The 20,939-nt window shown below is 39.3% G+C and overlaps 1 protein-coding gene across 13 annotated transcripts in view; it reads right to left on the reverse strand.

Annotated features, from left to right (window-relative positions):
- Positions 1-20,939, reverse strand: part of LOC146406163 (uncharacterized) — a 1,231,956-nt gene that overhangs the window by 982,849 nt on the left and 228,168 nt on the right. For 2 of the 13 annotated variants that reach the window (XR_014807291.1, XR_014807265.1), the window contains one exon: positions 2,321-5,853. The exons of 8 other annotated variants lie outside the window; for them this stretch is intronic. The gene's annotated coding sequence lies outside the window, so the exon portion shown is untranslated. Of the gene's footprint in view, positions 1-2,320; positions 5,854-17,678; positions 18,996-20,939 lie in introns of those variants that run through there. 3 more of the 13 variants (XR_014807219.1, XR_014807286.1, XR_014807284.1) reach the window with 2 other exon arrangements.

Raw genomic sequence — 20,939 nt, forward strand, 5'->3', positions numbered from 1 at the left:
TAGGCACACCGGCCCCATAGCTGTAAAAACACTATACACTACTTGCCCCAGGGCCTTTGCACTTGCTGTTTATTCTATCTAGAGCCATTTTCCCCAGGTATTTACCTGGCATCTTCCTGAACGTCAGTGAGTTTTCTGCTAAATGCCCCTTGACCAAAGAGGCCTTCTCTGCTACCTCTCTATATAAAAATCTACTTTACAATTTGACAATTCCATAAATTTTTCCATTTACCTTGCTTCTTTTTTTAAAATATTTTCCCTCCAATATATATTATACGTCTCCACTGGCAATAATAAGGTTTGAGAGATCAGGGTCCTTGTTTTTACTCAATGGGTAAAGCCCCCACCACAATTATAGGTCCCGTATAAGTAGTATTAAAAGTTTATCTCTATGTGACAGAGACTGAGACATATACCAAAATCAGCGGTGCACCAGAAAGAAGTGGAACCAGCCTTTCCCAGAGTGAGCAGGGTAGGCTGTCAAGAGGCTATGAACTTTGACTTTCTTTCCCTTTTGTTCTCCAATAAAGCAAAGATAACAACATAAACTGGTTTCTTCCAGAGCCCTTTCATTTTCTTAAAAAAAAATATGCAACCACTTTATTTTGATTGTTTCCACAATCCTTAATGGTCTTCTCTTTATCTTTACAGACTCAGTTCTCTCATTCATAAAATATTTTTAATAGATTGAGTTTTCTTTTAAACAAAAGGTTAATTTTATGGTTACAAAAAGACATGGCATATTTTAGGAATTAATTGTTTTCAACACTTGCCTATAACTTGAAGTTGTAGGTTTCAGCAAGATTACTTATGGACAAACCTGAGCAATTTGAAAGGCTCAGATTTGGCTAGGGGCTCAGGAAAAACACCAGGAGCTATTTATCCAATACTCATCTGTACATTTGGGCAGAATGCCCACCATGAATGAATGTGCCATGCAGATGGCAGAGGCCAGTCTTACTCATCACTACAGGAGCCACCGGGCACCCAGCAGAGGGCCAGGTAGTGGTAAATTATTTAGGCACTATTAGTTCTGTGTCGGCCTCAGTGTGTTCAATCTGTGCTTCTGCCTTCCAATGCCCTTGGATATTTTAATTCGTTTTAGTCAGGGATTGTGTCTTCACTTCCTACTCCTATAGAAAATACTATCTTCCTAGGTAAAGGTTGAAATGCCATCTTTCCAAGCAGCATTTTGATGGTGAGCACCCACATCCGACTTCTCAGTATTTCTGCCTCTCTTTCCACCAAAGTAAACCAGGGGCAGACCTTGAAACAGACAAGGAAGCTAACTAATTTGTTTATCCATACAAAGAGTTTGGGCTTAGTTTGAGATCTGGCCACAATTTAGGACAGTTCCTATGTTGTCAAACATGTTTAGCCATCCCCAAAGGGAGCCTTATTACACCGCTTCCTACACACAAGGAAAGAGAAAAAGGGTGACAAGTTATGTATGGGAAATAAGAGAAAGGCCTTTCTCTTACCACTGGGGATTGTCGATGGTTGATATGGAAGATTACACTGGAACAAAGATTGCATTGCTGGCTTGTGTAGTTTCTGCTCTACTTGTACTACATTATTATAGACTCATTCTATTGTCTTGATGGACAATAGAGGGTTTTATTTCGACATTATGTAAAGAATGCCTGTATGGTCTCTTTCTTCCCTCCTCCAGATGCAGGAAGATATTTAGTATCAGATTTCAGAAAGAGCCATGTCAAAATGAGGTCTAAACGTTTCCTTTTTTTCCTTCTTCCTCCATGTCAGCTTTCAAAGTCCACTAGTTCTATTGCTTGTGACAGAAGAGTAAATCACAGCACACTAGAGGACAGCCTTATTGGGCAACTCTGGCCAAATAAAAATGAACAATAAAATAGGACCTTAAACGATGATTTCTATTTCAAACACTTAAAGGTAGGTCTCTAAGTAGTTTAAGGGGGTAAAAAAAATGGTTTAAGCGTGAATACCCATAAAATTCTACTTTTCGGTAAATTTTCTTATTTTCTTTCCATTCCCTGTTCCCATTTCATCATCTACATATGCAAAATCAGAGTTGTATTCCCAAACAGATACACAAATACACAATGTATAACAAATGTACACTCACAGTAATTATTTCAATTAAATAATTGTTGCTAGGGCAATATGCTGGAATGTACATTCAGTTATGCTGTCAAAACTTGAATTCAACTAAAGTTTATGCTCTTATTTCATGATTTTCTCTTCCCATTGATAAGCCAAGAATAATCCTTAAACAGACAGTCCCATGCAGGCAGCTAGTAGATTGGAACATACTCAATGCAAAGTCAAATATTAACAAATCTTTTTTTTTTTTCTGATCATGCCCATGGCATACGGAAGTTCTCAGGCCAAGGACTGAACCTGCATCACAGCAGTGACAATGCCAAATCCTTAACTGCTAGGCTACCAGGGAATTCCTTAACAAGTCTTTTTTGTAGTTGCTGGTAAATTTGACCAAGATAAAAATTATTTCAGATAACTCAAGACAACAATCCAATGTCATTGTCCTAAATTTCCTAAATTAGCCATGCTAGCTTCAACAATTAATGACAGTTCCTTGCTAGAGGACAAACCTTAGTCCTCCACATACCTCAACCTTAATCATCCCCCATTATGCTGTTTCATCAAAAGTTTGGCATGATCAAATTATTTAGCTATTAAGTAACTGCCACTTACAGCCGCCTTGACCTGTCTCCTGCTAAAGAAAATTGATGTAATGGGAATATTACCTTTATGCCTTTTTTGCCACCTTGTATACTTAAATTTTCTGTGCTGCACTTTCCCCAACTCAGAAGGAAAATGCTTCATCTGTCTTAGAGGGATGGGGGGAGGCTGAACAGGTAATGTCAGGAATGCTCCCTGCACTTGCAGAGTGTGGAGGGTGAAGGGTGGAGGGTGGGGAAAAGAGCATAACGGACTTATGAGAAGCATACCCTATCATTTGATGTATGTTTTTTCAATCACTGCTGAATCCATTTCACAAGTAAATCATGGGCAAAACACATTGCACATTAGCAGAAACATAACTGATTTTATGTCTTCACTAATCAACACAAACGCAATTCTCTGGGGAAATAAAATGACACTCCCACATTACATATCTTCTCTCCCTTTTACTCGCATTGCTATGACCTCCTTTCCAACTCTTATCACACCACACCTTGAGTATTGCAATAATTTCCCAACTGACCTTCTTCCTTCCTGAAGTTCACCTTGCAGATTTTGCCCTTAATCGTTTCCTTAAAGCTCAGAGAATTCATCAAGTTCCTACTTAAAATCCAACTGTCACTTCACTGACTAGAAGTAAGAACAAACCCCTTAAGCCTTAAAATCTGGCTCACATCAGCCTTCCAGTCTCCAGCCCCATTATGCCCCAAGGTTGAACTTTAAATGCAACTTGTAGTAGACTCTTTTCTGATCATGAAGTGCCCTTTTAGTGTCCATGCCACTGCTTCTGCTGTAGTTCCTTAGTCCAGCACTGCCCTCCAATCTTTATCAAAAGGAAGCCTATATTTTAGCTCCAATTATTATTTCTACTAGAGGCAGAATCCCTCCCATTTCAGGTTTCTGGAGCACGCAGTCTTCATTATACATATGGCCTGACATCATTGCTAGGAACATCTTATACCTGAGTGTAAGTATTAGTCCCCTTCCCCTCCTCCCACCAGACTGCAACCCAGTGGAAGGCAGAAGTCATATCTTGCATGGCACTGTAGCTGGCACAATGTCTTATTGAAGGGAAATGTGATCTTCACTGGATATTCATGGAGTGAATGAATTAATAAAATCAATAAAAATAAAAGCAGAGCTATAAGAAAAAAAATAGAGAAAGGACCATGATTTTTACAAAGAATAGAAAACCATTCTGTCAGTAAAACTAACATAGGTTGTGGAAAAAAAAAACATGCATAAGAATAGCCATTCTTATGAAAATTCCAAGGAGAAGATGATATCAGGACCAGATGCTTCCATGTATCCTACCTGGTTAGGAATAAATGTTCTGAAGCTAACACCGTGCTTTTGCAGGTCAAGGCAAATGAATCACTACAGTGATGGATGCTCTAGCATTTCAGAAACAGACAGGTCATGTGCATCATTAAATGCCTTGCAGTTAAAGCATCAATGAGCCCATGGTCAATTCACAAGGATGATTCTGTCCACAAGATAGTGCACGTCTGGATAATGAATTCCATTAACACTGTGCAGAAATTCACAGCTGGATGTCTGAAAACATTTGCAAAGATAATGTTTTCGCTAGTCCTTAAATACCTTGGTAAGGAAAACCATAAATGTTAATAAATCAGTGACTGAAGGGTCAAAAGGAAAAAATATCACAAACACTGGAAGGATGATTTTGAATGGTCTAATGAAATACCCTACCCTATATTTTAAATTTTTTTTCTATGGGAAACAATCCACCCGAATGCATTGATATCATAAGGCTTTTTTCTTTACACCATAAAAAGTAATTACCGTACAATTAGATTGCTAGCTGTGTGCCAACTTCATTAAGGAAGTGACTTAAATATGGCATGCATACATTGATCTTTTACATCAAAGTCCTGGCATTACACTGATCTCAAGTATTTCCTGTCTTCGAAGTATGAAATGATAGACACATTCTGGACTTATGCACACTTCCTCATAAATGCTATTTTCAGGAACATACAGCTTCATAGCCCAAGGAATGAAAAGTATTTGAAACCAGAAGGCTGTGCCTTCTACCTCATGTTTCAGATCATTTGCACTGGGGTGTCCTACTGATCATCTGTCTGTTGGCTTCACTGACTTTGATGGCTTAGGTGTAAAAGTAAGAGAGAGGCTGTCTAAGTGGTATGATTTTAAGGATGAATGCCAAAATTCCACCAAGAAAGGTTTCTCTTTGTCTTCCAAGTCTTTGCTCCCTTTAAAATTGCCAATAAACACACTTTTAAAGCTCTTAGGAGTTATTTATAGATTTGTGTTAGTGGAAGATCTGGGAACTTAAGGCCTTGAAAAAGGAACAGGAAAGGCTAGCGAGAGCAATAGAGTAAGTGAGAACAAGTTTAGAGGAAAGCACATGATTAGAGGAGGACAGGCTACAGAGGACTGTCTTGGAGAGAACAAGACACCAGTCTGAATAGTCCTCCTTCCCAGTTTTGGGAAGGTCACCCCTGGATACATGCTTGTGATCAAATCTATTATGTGAAAGTGGTGGAACTTCTGACAAGAGGTGGTAACCTTAGGCCCTTGAGACAACCCTCTTTCTGATAATACCATAGTCAGAGGCAGCAAACTAAATAGTAGAAAGACACTGAAGGAAGATTTTTCAAGCACTGAAAATATTATTGGGAAGACCGTGTAATTTATCATTCAAACGAGGATACAAAAGGGACCACCATTTATAATTCTACAATTTGACAGGGAGACAGGCAAGCCGGATTGCATGGTTATCCTGCTTCAGACTCTGTTTTTGGCCTGGAGTGACTATTAATATCTTTCTAGTGTATTGGATAATTAATTTTCATCTTTAACTATCCTTGAAGTTGAATGATTGATTCCATAGCTACTAGTGTCTATAAATGGCATTTGTTTTCTAATTCCTGATCTAGTTTGCCACAACATATTAAATGCTTAGTTAACCTAATAAAACCTTGGCTGACAGATGACCTTGGGATGAGAAATGGCAGGAACACATGACTGCAGATATAGTTAGATGCTTCTCCAACAGGAAGTCCATTCTTTCACACAGGGTAGAGATTGTTCATGGAGGACTTTGAGATGGGAAGAATCTGGAAAGAAGGCCAAGCCCTTGCAAGAGAAAAAGGAAACTTTTTTAGGCACTGAAGGAAAATGCTGATTAAAGAGAGAATGTAGAAAAGTTCTTAATATCTCTGGTGCAAATGAAGTGAATGGCTCATTTATTTTACAAAGATATGCTATAGTTTTATGTCCATGTTTTCATAAATGACATTGGATTATTGGCATTGACATTGGATGCCAACCTATGGCTACTCTTCTCTTTCCTCTACTTAGAAAGTAAAGGATCTGTAACTCCATCATCCTCCTGGAAAGATCCTCATGGCCCAAGGATAGGATATGTCACTAGGATCACAAAGATTAAACATCCCTTTGGCCTGTTTCGATTTTCTTTTCTCCAGTAGGAATGAGCGAAAACCATTCATAAAGTCCTAAGTTTTATCTCCTGAGCTAATTTAACAATAACAACAAAAAGTGGAGCTGAGAATAGTGCATGGATTTCAACACAAAGACCTGCAAATGGGAGTTCCCATTGTGGTTCAGCAGGTTAAGAACCTGACATAGTGTCTATGAAGATGAGAGTTCAAGCCCTGGCCTCATTTAGTGGGTTAAGGGTCCTGTGTTGCTGCAAGCCGCAGTGTAGGTCGCAGATGTGGATCAGATCCAGTGTTGCTGTGGCTGTGCCATAGGCTGGCAGCTGCAGGTCTGATTCGACCCCTAGCCTGGGTGGTTCCAATGCCGCAGGTGCGGCCCAAAAAAGAAAAAAGAGAAAAAGAAGAAAAAAAAAAAGCTGTAAATGCTTTCAATTCTTTGCTATGGTTCTTGTCAAAAAAGCAGAGGTTGCATTTTAATGTGATCACATGAGCATCCCAGGCCCTGATTTTTTTCTAAATTGCACTTACTAAATTGAATTCCTTTACCAAAGCACAGACCCACTTTTTCCCTCAAGGGGCATACTATTTTAGTTCTCCAATGAAACTCAAATCTGTACAGTTCATGTTTGAGCCAAAGTTATCAAAAATCCACATTTAAATACTACCATTTATTTATCAGGAGGTTTAAAATTATTTGATTCTATATATTCTGTTTTAATAGACCAGAATATATGTAGCCAAGGAAATTAATTCCTTAGCTTTTTCGCCTACTGATTTACTGTTTATCAATTCATTTTGTCAGGAAACATATTTATCACAATGCTATTGGTTGAGCAAAACACAAAACAGTTTTGCTGATGGTTTAGGACCTGGAAAAGACTAACGGCAACTTTCTCACATTTCTCTTCTCCATCTCTTCCACCTCTGTCAAAGCATGGCAGCTTTGGATGGGTTTTCTAAATGCATTTTTCAGACACCCCGAAGTAAACTTAATTTTGAAATCTTTAAAATGCCAGCAGCGAGTGGTTTCCCTGTGCCCGGCCTTCAGCAGAGCAGCCCAGGTTGTCATGGTGAAATGGGTCAGTGCCGTTTGCCAGGCAACCCATGAAACTGCAAGCAGGCTGCTGGCCTAGTGGTAGCCACGCAGGCCAAAGCAGTTCCTGATCAATGGCCGAATCTAGGTCACCGGGATTCTTTGATGCTACAGCTGTCCATGTGGGACTCCCATCTCCAGCGGGATGGAGCTCTCCCATACACCAGGCAACCCCTGAAGATGTAAACATTGCTCTTCGGCTGGATCTCATCCTTCTGCTGGCCATGTGTTAGGCACAGCATTTAATTGCAAGATCCTAGCCATGGGAGCTGGAAAACATTCTTTGGAGTGAGTGTGTGTGTGTGGGAATGTGTCTGTGTGTGTGTGTGTGTGTGTGTGTGTGTAAAGAAAGACACAGAGAGACAGAGCTCTTACTCTGGAGCCTGCGTGCTGAAATTGCCCCCCCTTTTAAATGCATATTTCTGCAGAGTGAGCTAAATATTAATATCACATTCCTCTGCTAATGTAAACACCAGCAGAAGACTTGGCAGCTCATAAAAAGAGGAAGAACTTGGGCTTTTCTCCATATGCAGCATGTGCATTTTTTTTTTCTGGGTACCATTTAAGTTAACGCCATGTCTGCAGTGTGTCTGAAATGGCAGGAATTCAGTGAGATTGGAGGGGAGCTAAGAGAGCAGAGGCCTCCGCATCTCCGCACCCTTGACTGTTCCACAGAGCTCCTGTTGCTAGGAAAATGCTCAGTTGTCCATCTGTGTTGGAGCTGTAAATTACACATTTGTGCCCATTTATTTGACAGTGCCTTTTAAATATTCATTACCTTTTTCTGTTCTATTTAAAAGTAGTGATCTGCATTTTGAATACAGACAAGCAATTTTCCATAGCATTTATATTTTTATCATTCCTTTTTTCTTTAGAGGGTTTTTCCCATTTTTAAATACACTTCTTAATTAAAGAGCAAGCATTTTTTTAAAAATTGTTTGTCCAACTATGAGTTTGGATTTCCAAATTTTCATGCTAACTGCCAAATACACACATCTACACATATACAAAATCCTAGGATACCACTTGCTGCTACCTAACCTTAAAAAACCTTAAAATGAAGGACTTTTTTTTTTTTTTTTTGTCTTTTGTCTTTTGTCCTTTTTTAGGGCCACACCCACAGCATATGGAGGTTCCCAGGCTAGGGGTCCAATTGGCGCTGTAGCTGCCAGGCTACACCACAGCCACAAAAATGGGGGATCCAAGCTGCATCTATGACCTACACTACAGCTCACAGCAATGTCAGATCCTTAACCCAATGAGCAAGGCCAGGCATCAAACCCACAACCTCATGGTTCCTAGTTGGATTTGTTTCTGCTGTGCCACAACAGGAATTCCCAAAACAAAGGAACTTTACTCAATTTAACTAAGGAGAAAAAATAAAGAGTAAGCATGAGAGGTAGGAAGATTTATATTTACCCATCTTTTAAAAAAAAAAAAAAGTAAGTAAATAAATAAATAAATAAGTAGCAAAAGAAGATATGCTATAAAGCCCCAAATATCAAGCCCCTGGAAAAGGAGAAGAAGGCAATACTTGATGGGATGGGAGCCATGTAGAAGATAAACCTTGAAAAGAAAGGATAATACTCTGAAAGCAGAGGAGAAAAAATGGTTACTATGGAGTTCCCATTGTGGCTCAGCAGTAAAGAACCTAACTAATATCCATGAGGATGTGGGTTCAATTCCTGGGCTCACTCAGTAGATTAAGGATCCAGCATTGCTGTGAGCCGTGGTGTAGGTCACAGACATGGCTAAGATCTCAGCTGTGCCTGTGGTATAGGCCAGCAGCTGCAGCTAGGAATCAACACCTAGCCTAGGAACCTCCCCTAAAAAGACAAAAAACAAAAAACAAAACTTCAGAAGAATGGTTACTGTTAGGCATTGAATTGTGCTCTCACTCCTAATTCTTATGTTGAAGTCCTAACCCCTAGTACCTCAGAATGTGGCTGTATTTGGAAAGAAGGCCTTTAATGAAGCAACTTAGGTTAAATGAGGTCATATGAGTGGGCCCTGATCCCACAGGGCCAGGGACTTTTAAGAAGAGGGAGAGACACTAGGTTTGTGCACAGAAAAAAGGCAATGTGAGGACCCAGTGAGAAGGTGGCTATCTGCAAGCCAAGGGAAGGGCTTTGGGAGAAACCAGTCCCACCAACACCTTGGTCCTGAGATGCTAATCTCTAGAATTGGGAGAAAATACATTTCTGTTGTTTAAGCCACCTAAGCTATGGTATTTTGTTATAGCAATGCTAGTTTACTAACAGATACACATGCAAATACGTTTGAAATGTGATGAACAGAAACCAAGCACATTTTTGCTTTAGTTAGGCATCTGAGTAATGAAAACAGTTATCACTTTAACCAGTGTTTGTTGTGTGTCAGGAAGCATGCTAAGTACTTTCATGCACCATTTCACTGAATCCTCACTATAACACTAGAAGAGAAGATAAACACTATCACTGCCCTTAAGTCATAGATGAGAAAGTGTGTGTGTGTGTGTCTGTGTGCGTGTGTCTGTGTGTGTACATGCACGTGCACACACATGCCCACAGAAGATAAAAAAACTAACTAGAACCTCAAAGATAGTTATCAGTGGTCAGTCCTATGTAGATGGCCTCCCACCAGCCCTCAGGCTTCATCACCACATAGTATGCATGTTTCCAGCCACATAGCCTTCTTGAGGTTCTTCCAGCAAAGAATATATTCCCACTCCCCTCACTCCCTATCAGGAGGCACCTGTTCCTGGCTTCCTCCTTGAATCTTATCTACCAATTCAGAGCCCACATGAAAGTCCAGATACCTACAGAAGCCCACTCATGCCCTCAACTCTCTCTGCATCCTGGAGCATAATGTTCCATGTATTCCTAGAGCACCACCTGTATATTGCTTGGAATTATCACGAACGATCTGCCCAGGGATATGTCCTGTGTCTATATATAGAGCAAGGGCTTCTGGATGTTAGGGGCTATATCATGGACTCCCTCCCCAGCATCTATGCCCAGTCTAGAACATAAAGATACTTAAGAAACATTATTTGACTGCAACTTCTATTAGGTAACTTGTCAGACATAAGCGGGTGCTGTTCCATCCTGGACAGTCATCTTTCTCTTTCCTTCCTTCACCTTGACATTGACCAGAACATGCCAAGAGCTCCTCCTTTTTATGATTAAGGACCACTAAGTTCTCAGCCTTACCAGGCCTAAGTAGAAGGTCAAAAACTCAGCTGGGCTTTCCAAACTGCCAGCACTAGTTGGTGCAAGTGCACCAAGATCTAAGAGGGGACCCAGAATGACCGGGGTTCATTATGCTGTATTTGTCATTAGCATTGCAGTTTTTGTTCCCTCCCCTCACTATGGGTTTCTCTTGGGTGCTTATGGGTAAGCACCTGTGCACAAGAAGAAATGTCATATAACCTAAAGCTGCCAATCACCTTGTCAATTATATGATGCAGGATACAGGGAGGGACTTTCCACTACTCTGAAAACCAGCCCTATCCCGTTTGCAGGGTTGCTTCTGGTTTCCAGACAGCCCACTCCAGTCTCTTTAGGAACATACTTTCACTTTGCTTCATAAAACTCCTGCTGCTTGAAACCGCTCTATGTTTCTCAACGGAATTCTTTCCTTTCGGGTGACAAGAACCAAAGAATTGCCTCTTCCACTAGTAACACTTCCAAAAATAAATTTCAGTACAAACACTGTAAATAAACTTAAAATCTATGCAAATACCTCAGTAATAACCTGGGACGTGTGGTTTCAGCTATGTTAAAGTTTGGACTGCCTTGCCCCTTTGAGACTCTTTCTAGATGTGGTACCCAGGGATGGTGATACAAGGAAAAGTGGGGAACAAATTCAGCGGCCCTACGCTGAGTTCTGAATTGCCTTGTATCCCCTCCTCAGGTACCCCTAGAGTGCGCTTGCACACTCATTTCCAATATTCACCAGTTTCACAATTAGATACTTTGTTCTGTAGAAGAGGCAAAGTTTTAAAGTCAGACCCTTAATAACTGAGGAACTTTTCAGCAGGTTAATTTCTCTGAACTTCTAGGTTCTTATCTGCAAAGGGACGATAACAATGCTTACTTATTCACTGGATGTTAAGGCCCCCTCCTCTCACTTCTTCCTCTGCCAAATTTAAAAACAACTGCAATAACGATCGTCACTAGTAATTAAATTTCTCTGCACAGACATTCGAACATAACTGCATTTTTTTAATTAAAGATTTGCTAGTTAACATTTGACTCAAAGCAAGAATATTTGCCATCTCCATCTCAGAGGAGAAAATTAAAATCACCTTAAGTCCCCTATAGAACAAGTCACACAACTCAACTAGAAAGTCACAAAATTCAGACTTAAGCCCAGAGAGTCAGGATCTTTTGGGGAAAGAACAATGACCCCAGACTGGTCTCTGGGTCAGGGGACTGTTGTAAAAAACACAAGACACTTGGTGTATGTTCTTGGACAATCCCAACAAAGGTCTCTGCTTCCTTTTCCTCCAGTCACCCTCCATTTAGGTTCCCTTCTAAGGGCATTCTCCATATAAAGGGGAAAACTATCTCCTTCCCATTTGTTTTTTTCTTTCCTTCTTTTTTTTTTTTTTGTCTTTTTGTCTTTAATATGGCCGAATCTGCGCCACATGCAAGTTCCCAGGCTAGAGGTCGAATCGGAGCTACAGCTGCCAGTCTATGCCACAGCCACAGCCACATGAGATCTGAGCTGCATCTGTGACCTACACCACAGCTCACAGCAATGCTGGATCCTTAACCCACTGAGGGAGGCCAGAGACTGAACCTGAGTCCTCACGGATAGTAGTCAGTTTCGTTACCACTGAGCCACAAGAGGAACTCCATTCTTTCCCATTTCTAGTGGTATAAGAACATGGTCACATCTATCCAGGTCTCTTCCCTCTAAGAGAGGCCTGGTGAAAAGGGTGGGACGGACTATGTGCATTGCACAGCTTGATTCAAATTATTGCACCTTGTGGTGTCACCATTTTTATACAGAATAAATTTAACTGTGTTTTTGTGAAAAATAATTCATGAAAAAGTTGATGATTTGTTAAGTTTGCAAATGCATTAATCTCAAAGTAATAAAGCTAGCAATGACCTTCTAAAAACTAAATTGAAAAATAAAAAAAAAACTGAAAAATAAAATTTCAAAAGCATACCATGTCCAATGGGATCAAATGACATAATATACTTAGAAATAAAAGCATACTTTTAACAAAAGTTGTGCAAGAGCTTTATACAGAAAACAGTAAGACATTGCTAGGGACATTTTTAAAGAATTAAATAATGGAAATATATACCATGGTCACAGACTGGAAAACTCAGTAGTGTTCTCTATTTAAATTAATCTACATGATATAATCCCAATCAAAATTTCAGCAGTTTTTTTTTTTTAAAGAAACTGACAAGCTGATTCTAAAAATTTGCAAGGAAATGCAAAAGCTCTATGGGAAAAAATAATTTTGAAAAAGAAAACAGAATTGAAGAACTCACACTTCTTAACAATCATAATGAAGCTACAGCAATCAAGTTGGTGGAATAGCATAGAGAGTTCAGAAATAGACCCAAACATTCACAATGACCTTGTAGTAGGTAGAGATTTTTTAGCTAGCACAGAAATAGCACTAAAAATAAAATAAAATTGATTAAAGTGGACTTAATTAGGTTTGAATCTTTCTGCTCTCTTCAAAAGAAAACAAAGAAGCAGACCAAGAAAAATATTTGCAACACATATAACTGATAAAGGAGTATATTCAGAATATAAAAAGTACTTTTTCAACTTGATAAGACAATGCAATTTATTATAAAGGTCAAAAGCCTTCTGTAAACTCTTCCAATATCCAATAATCATATGAAAAGATGTTCAACATTAGTCATTTGGGAAATGTAACTCAAAACCACAATGTGACATTATTTCATACCCTCTAGAGTGGCTAAAGTTAAAAAAATGCGGAACAACTGGAATGTTCATGCATTGCTAGTAACAGTGTAAAATGATGCAACTGACTCAAAGAACAGACTGAAAGTTTCTAAGTTAAAAATATATTGACCATATGACCCAGCAATTCCACTTCTAGGTATCTACTCAACAGAAATGAAAACACACGTGCACACAAAAGACTCGTACACAAAATGTTCCAAAGTCCACAGAAGTTTTATTCATAGTGGTCTAAATCAGGAGTCAACCCAATGTCTAACAGCAAGTGAATAAATAAATAAATTGTGGTATAGCCATCAGATGGAGTATCCTACTCAATAATAAGAAAGAATGAATTACTGATAACACATCACCACAAGAATGAATCACCACAGTATTATGCTGAAAGGAGATGACACAAAGAAGTAGATGGTGCATGGTTCCATTATATGAAATTTAAAAAACAGACAAAATTAATTAATAGAAATCAGATCAGTAGTTTTCTCAAGTGGGGGAGGGGAATTGAATACAAGTGGCAAAAAGGAACTTTCTGGAGAAGTGGAGATGTCCTATACTTTGATCAGGCTGTAGTTCCACAGTGTCATCAACCTATGTATTTAAAATAAGTGAACTCTGTTGTATGTAAATTTTTTTTTTTTTTTGGCTTTTTACCTTTTCTAGGGCCACCCCCATGGCATATGGAGGTTCCCAGGCTAGGGGTCTAATTGGAGCTGTAGCCATCGGTCTACACCAGAGCTACAGCAACATGGGATCTGAGCCATGTCTGCAACCTACACCACAGTTCATGGCAACACCAGATCCTTAACCCACTGAGCAAGGCCAGGGATCGAACCCGCAACCTCATGGTTCCTAGTCGGATTCATTAATCACTGTGCCACAACGGGAACTCCTACTGTATGTAAATTTTACTTTCAAAAAATTCAGGCTATAGTTCCACAGTGTCATCAACCTATGTATTTAAAATATGTGAACTCTATTATATGTAAATTTTACTTTCAAAAAGTTCAATTTTTAAAAGCTGAACTTGGTCAAACTTTGTTCTTTTCTTTGGCTGTGCCCATGGTATGTGGATATTCCCAGGCCAGGGATCAAACCCACACCACAGAAGTGGCCCAAGCCACTACAGTGACCACCAGGGAACTCTCAAACTTTCTTCAATATTGTTTTTCTCTCATTTCACAAAAGTATATGAAAATCTTTCTCTTCTAGAACAGAGATTAGTCTATACTGAGGGCCATAGACTTTACTGAGCTCCCTTCTCAGCTCCAAACATTACTCTCTTCAGACCAATGGTTCCAATATTCTTCAAAATGGCGAGTGCTGTTATCATTTCTTATATATGCATCTGGGTGTGTGTATATTTTCATATGTATAAAATATCTTTAATCTGGACTTGATTTTTATGTATGATGTGAAATAAAGGTCTAATTCTATTTTTTTCAAATGGAAAACCAATTGCCACCAAAAAACAAAAAAATGGTGAGTGATGAAAGAGGATCATATTTCCAAAACTACTAATGGAACTGGAGAATAACCTGATGCACAAACAAAAGAAGTTCCAGTCTTTTTAAAAAAATTTCATTATGGATAATTACAAACATGCACAAAAGGGAGCACAGCATACTAAATCTTCAAGTGCCCATAACTAGCTTCAGTAGTCATCCTCATATAGTCAATATTATCTGCCTACATGCACTCCCCTTCCTTTGCATTCCACTGGATTATTTTCAAGTAAATCCTGGGCATCATATCATTTCATCTGTCAATAGAAGGAGCTCTAAAATTGTGATTCACTGGCTCATGCTGGATTCTCTGCTTGAAATGCCAGCCCCTTTGCCCTGAATATGGCTGACTCCTTCTCATCTGTCAGATGAGACCTTTGCAGAAAAACCTTCCCTGATTTCCCCTTTCAAAATAGCTCAACTTCTACCTTGGCCCCATTACTTTTTTGTAATTTTTCATGATTTTACTTATTAGTTATTTGTCTTTGTCTGTCTTCTCAACTATACTCCAAGTGCCAATGGGACAGTATTAGCACAATGCCTGGAAGATGATTAATAAATAGTAGTTTCTCCATGTTAATGATTTTTCTGAGCAGATAATCAACTACAACTCTTTGGGAGGTCAATAATTAACATTTCTTATACATGTGGTGATGCCGTGGACAACCACCAAAGATGATTTGTTCCCACTTTTTCAGAATATCCCAAATTCTTCTCCAAAGGACAGAGTAAGTGTCAAGTGAAACAAACAGATATATTTTTATAAGAATTGTGAAATGTTCTAAGTGGAAGCAGCTTGAAAAAAATCTACATTCATAGATCTGTTGGCTTTTAGATCGAAAACCATCCTTAGATAACATTTTGTTGTACATAGTTAAACCTCTTTCAATTAACAGATAAGAAAACGTTATGAGTTTCCATTAGGAAACACTGGGTTAAGAGCCCAACATAGTATCTGTGAAGATGCAGATTCAATCCCTGGCCTCACTCAGTGGGTTAAGAATCCAGCGATGCCACTGCTGTGGCATAGGTCACAGATGTAGCTCAGGTCCAGTGTTGCTGTGGCTGTGGTGTAGGCCTGCAGCTGAAGGTCCTTTTCAACTCCTAGCCTGGGAACTTCCATATGGTGCAGGTGTGGCAGTGAAAAGAAAAAAGAAAATGTTACCTAATGTTGCATAATTTGTGATTTACAAAGGCCATCACCTGAGATCTTTGTCGAGAAAGACAATTCATTAACTTGAGTAAAAATTTAATCTCATGAAATATTAGAAGAAAATGCTCAATTTTGTACTATCTATGCATAGGATACTCACTTAGTCCATTTATTCAACAAATACTTATTTCACATCAATTCCATACCAGGAACTCTTCTAGGTAGTTTGGGATATATCAGTGAAAATAATAACAAAGCTTATGTTTTAGTCCATATGTCAATATTGTAATAGTACATCCTTCTGAATTTACTATAGGATTTTTATAAAATAATATAGAAGGAAATGCTTTCTATTAAGTTTTCAATAAAGGTGGGATAGACCATTTCCCTGTAAAGTATATAATATACAAATTTCAATGTCATTATTTAGCTTCTCCATTTTTTAAATGCAGAAGAATTACCCCTGATGCAGCACCAGGTTGTTATTAGCTAGAACCCTTGGGAAAAAGAGAATGTTTTATCCCGGTAGCTCCTCTCCTATTGACATACCAAAGTGCAGTTTGACTGCAGGATCTCTTCTTCAACAATCCCAAACCTTTCACTGCAACACTGGAATGGGAGTAGAGATGAAGTAAGATGCACTCTTGAATCCAGGAGTGTCCACCATACCTAATACACCTTTTGAGTTTCAGGTGACACAAAGCAAATCATTCAACCAAGTCTGACTTATACAGAAAGGCATCCTCCATTTCATTTTCTCTAAGAATTTATGTCAAATGGTCTTTCCATTTTCCTCATCATTCAGGCACTCTTGTCAGAATCCCAGGATGTGGTTTGGGAAGTACAGGTGCCACACCGACACTTTCTCCTGCATTGGGCATGGAGTCAAAGACAACCTCAAAGTGTAGGGGTGGCAGAAGGGAGGTGGAGCTGGGCAGCTAGAGGCAAGGCAGACATCCCAGAAGAAGAGCAGTTCCAGCAGCCTCCTCTATAATCTCAGGATGATGTCTTTGCTCTGATCTCTGTCTCTCCAATGTCCTCTCCACCAACCCAACATGTAAGGGAGCTTTCCTAGATCTCTGATAAAATTCTTTTCATCTTTCTGAATATTTACTTGGTTTTCCCATGGCATTCCTGGGAATTCTAGCTAGACTTGCTGTTTTACCTATAAACCACCAGCCCTCAAGTTACCCAATTTGGATAATAAGGATATCATCAGAGGAAAGCCAATCCAACAAAAGTGGATTTTTGAAACAATAGGATATTTGGATCTACAAGACCTTTCCCCTCCTAGAAAGGAAAATAACATGTACTGCATTTTTCAAATTGTAAAATAATGCACATTTCTTATTTTAACAGCTTAGCTCTCAGTTGCCAAGTAACAAAACCCACAAGTTCTCTGTATTTTCCATGCACTTTGAAAGTTTATGTTTCTAGCATACTTCAGGGCAAGGAGGAACTTGTTGCTAAATATATTGCATGTTCTTCCTACAAGAAATTTGGGAATTTCTCAGAACAATCTAGTGGGTTGAAGGGGTGATTGCAAAGTCACTGCTGGCTTTCCCTTTCAGAGCTGTTGATTCTATTACTAATGATAGACAAAGACTAATTGTTCCTTCCCATGATAAGTGCCTGAGGCACTTCTGAAAAGATGGAGAGTTAACCCTGGTGAGTTCAGAAAGAAGCATGTTGGAGAATAATTCTAGGGCCTTATCTTCCTTGTATGTGGTTTCCTAACAATTCAAAACCTGTGAAATTTTAATCAGTTCACAGAACTATATGCCCAGCCCTTGTGTCTTGTCTTTCTGTTCCACATTCATGGTGAAAATTAATACCTCCCTCCTCTAAATTCTTACTGATTTTTTTTTTTTTTTTTTTTTTTTTTTTGCTTTTACTGTTCATAGAGCCGCAACTGTGGCATATGGAAGTTACCAGGCTAGAGGTTGAATCAGAGCTGCAGCTGCCAGCCTAGACCACAGCCACGCCAGCTGTGAGCTGCATCTATGGCCTACACTACAGCTCACAGCAACACCAGATCCTTAATCCATAGAGCAAGGCCAAGGATCCATCCTACATCCTCATGGATACTAATTGGTTTCATTACCCCTGAGCCATGATAGGAACTCCCAGATCTTATTTTCTATGCAAGTTCCTGAACTCATCATACATTGTATCTACTGCTGATGCTATTATACAGGTGTCACATCTCTAACTAGATCACAAGCTGTCAGGGAACAGATATACTTCTTGTATATCCTCCACTGCCCTAGCAGAAATGTTTTATATGTAGGCTCTAAATAAATATATGTTAAGGGACTAAACATTCCATAGATGACTGAGCTAAGGGAACATAAGTAATATCTGGTGACAATATTCCCTATGTCTCCTGTTTCCTTCCCTAAGTCCCAAACAACCACACACATACAGACACACACACACACTGGTAAGTATTAAAACAGAAGTCTATGATTTCACTTTTGTTAGCCCAATTCTGAACTTTTCCTTGCCTTTCCTGATATCTTACAGTAAAACATACTAAGAATTGGGGCTATGTTTAGTTTCATCTCGTTTTTCTTAGGGTCATAATTCTGTAGAATAAGCTCCCAGTTTCCTTTTTATCTCAGTCTGTGGCTTAACCCTTGGTTGGTAGTGCTCCTCAGCATTATGTCTACTGCTGCTCCCTTGGCAGTCACTCCAGGTAGTATCTTTGATTACCGTCTACATGCTGGTGACTGCCAACTTATCTTCAGAGATCTCCTCTGAGCAGTGAACCCATATAAACGACTGCCTCCTGGACATCTCCATGGGTATGTCCACAGGTACCTCAAACCCTGCACAACACAAACCACAGCCATCATCCTCCCTCTTCAAATCTGCTCGTATGCCCATGTTTCTGATCTCTGAAAATGGTATCAGCACTGACTCGGTAACTTAGACCAGACCTCTTGACCTGGCGAACCACCTATCATCAATGGCTGTCAGGTTTCCTTCCTCCATATACCTCTTTATCTTTTGGTCACCAGACTAGTTTAGGCATCAACATCTCTCACATTACTGAAGTCCTCTTCCAACCAGTTTCTCTAAAGATGTATGTGTGTTTTAAGTCCTCTAGGTCACTTAATGCTGAGGCCCAAGTGATCTTCCTAAAATGTAAATTTGATCATGTCACCCCATGCCTAAAAAAAAAAAAAAAAGTTCAATAAATTTCATTGTTCTTAGAGATAAAGCAAAATTCCGTAACGTGGCTTAAAAACTCCTGCCCAGTCCCATCTATGCCACACCAGCCCCAACACTAATTTTTCTAGTCCACTTAAACACTTTTCCCACCTCAAATACTCCCTCTCATTTCTGAGTCTTGGCTCCTGTTCTTTTTCAGCTTATCATGCTGTCTTCCCAGCCTCGTTCCCAGCTTTGCCCTAGCTCCTGCTTATCCTTTATTTTGGCTCTGCCTCTTCCAGGAAGCCTTTCCCAGCCCTCCCCCACAACCCCAATACAGGTTAGGTGCCCCTTGGTTTTCCCAGAGCACCTGTGCTCTCTCTCTCTCTATCTCATTATCATACTGTGCTATCCTTAGCTTTTTTTTTTGTTCTGAATTTCACACTAGCTGTTCCCAGGAGAAGAGAGATTCAGTGTTGTTTCAAGTTTAATTCTTAGCACCTGGCCTAATGCCTAGCACATAGTTAGCACTCTGAAAATATTTGCTGATGATCTTGTAAACCAAGTTACATGAAACCACTAGCTCAACATGAGGGAGGTACACTGATGAGAAAAAAAAATATTTCTTACCTTGTATTTCAAGCCAGAAGTGGGATTTCCCCTTTCCCAACCTTACTGGTTGTTTCAATTATCAAGAAGAGGCAACTTCCTTATTAAGTTAAGTAGAGGCAGGAACTGTACAGACGAGCTTGGTGTGAGTGGTTATAGGATCCAGTAAGAGGAGATTCCCCTTCATCATGAGATCCACACAGAGTGGGAGTCTAGAAACCTCTAAGTTAATTCCCCTGGGATGGCTATTTTCTTTGATTCATTGAAAATAATAAGAACATTCCAAACTTCTGGTATGCTCTGGAAGGCTACAGACCAGTTTTTCTATGCACATTCAATGCAGGATAATGCAGACCTCATACCTGGTAAATTTTACACCAAAGGAGGCCTGTATCTTACTTGACTTTTAGACTACCTGGCATTCCCATTAAATTCAAAGGAACGCCAGGTTTGACTCCTCTCCAAGGAAACACTGAGCAAGATAAGAAAAGGCAAAAGAGACTCAATGATTTGGAGATTAGTAACCACATATCAAAGTTAAAGACCAAAGTGTAAAGAAATCCACAATCTTGCCCTGACAGGGTTAGGAAGAATGTTCCTAAGAAGGTAATTACAATTAAGGTCAAAAACAAAGAAACAAAATCCTGAAAATCTTAGTTGGAAGACTTTATAATTACTATAGTACTATTATACTTATAGTTACTATAGTAACTATTAACCCCTTCCCAATGGGGGAAAAAAAAAGCCTAAATTAGACAGGAACTCCATCAAGAGACATTTAAAGGCCACTTGGATCAGAATGCTCTTGTCAGGAACATGGGGCCTAAATACTGTGTGCTGGGGACACTAGTTAACTTGTAAGAAGGAAAAACAAAATAAATGAATAAACAAACACAATTCTTTTGTCATATTCCTAGACGCAACATATCTTAAATTACATCAAGTGAGCTCAGCTGGCCTCCTTGGCCAAGGCTGAAACGCCACTTCCCATCCATCTGAGGTGCCATCAGCAGCAACCTGGAAAGCTCCTTCATTTATGCCCAATTATGCTGCCAAATGTCAAGCTTAGGAATTTTAAAACTTACTGTCAACATTTTCCTGCAAGTAGATATTAATTGATATTAAATCAGCATGGAATACCTATAGAAATACACTGCATGCCAAAGGCTTTCTGGCTGAGGAAAAGGTAATCACAGTGAAATAATTAGATATGATTTTCCATTTCTTTACAAATGTTACTAAATACTTAATTTAGCACCACTTGGGTTTTCACTGTCTTTATTATTAGCTTCCTACTGTTCTTCTTGTCTAGCTCTCTGGAAGTGGTTTTTTAAGACCTTTAAAATAAAAGAATA

Source organism: Sus scrofa, chromosome 1, assembly GCF_054392235.1.
Source record: "Sus scrofa isolate SSC_HxYL_T2T_F1_AM1 chromosome 1, Sscrofa_HxYL_maternal_Yorkshire_Landrace_v2.0, whole genome shotgun sequence".
NCBI classification, from domain to species: domain Eukaryota; kingdom Metazoa; phylum Chordata; class Mammalia; order Artiodactyla; family Suidae; genus Sus; species Sus scrofa.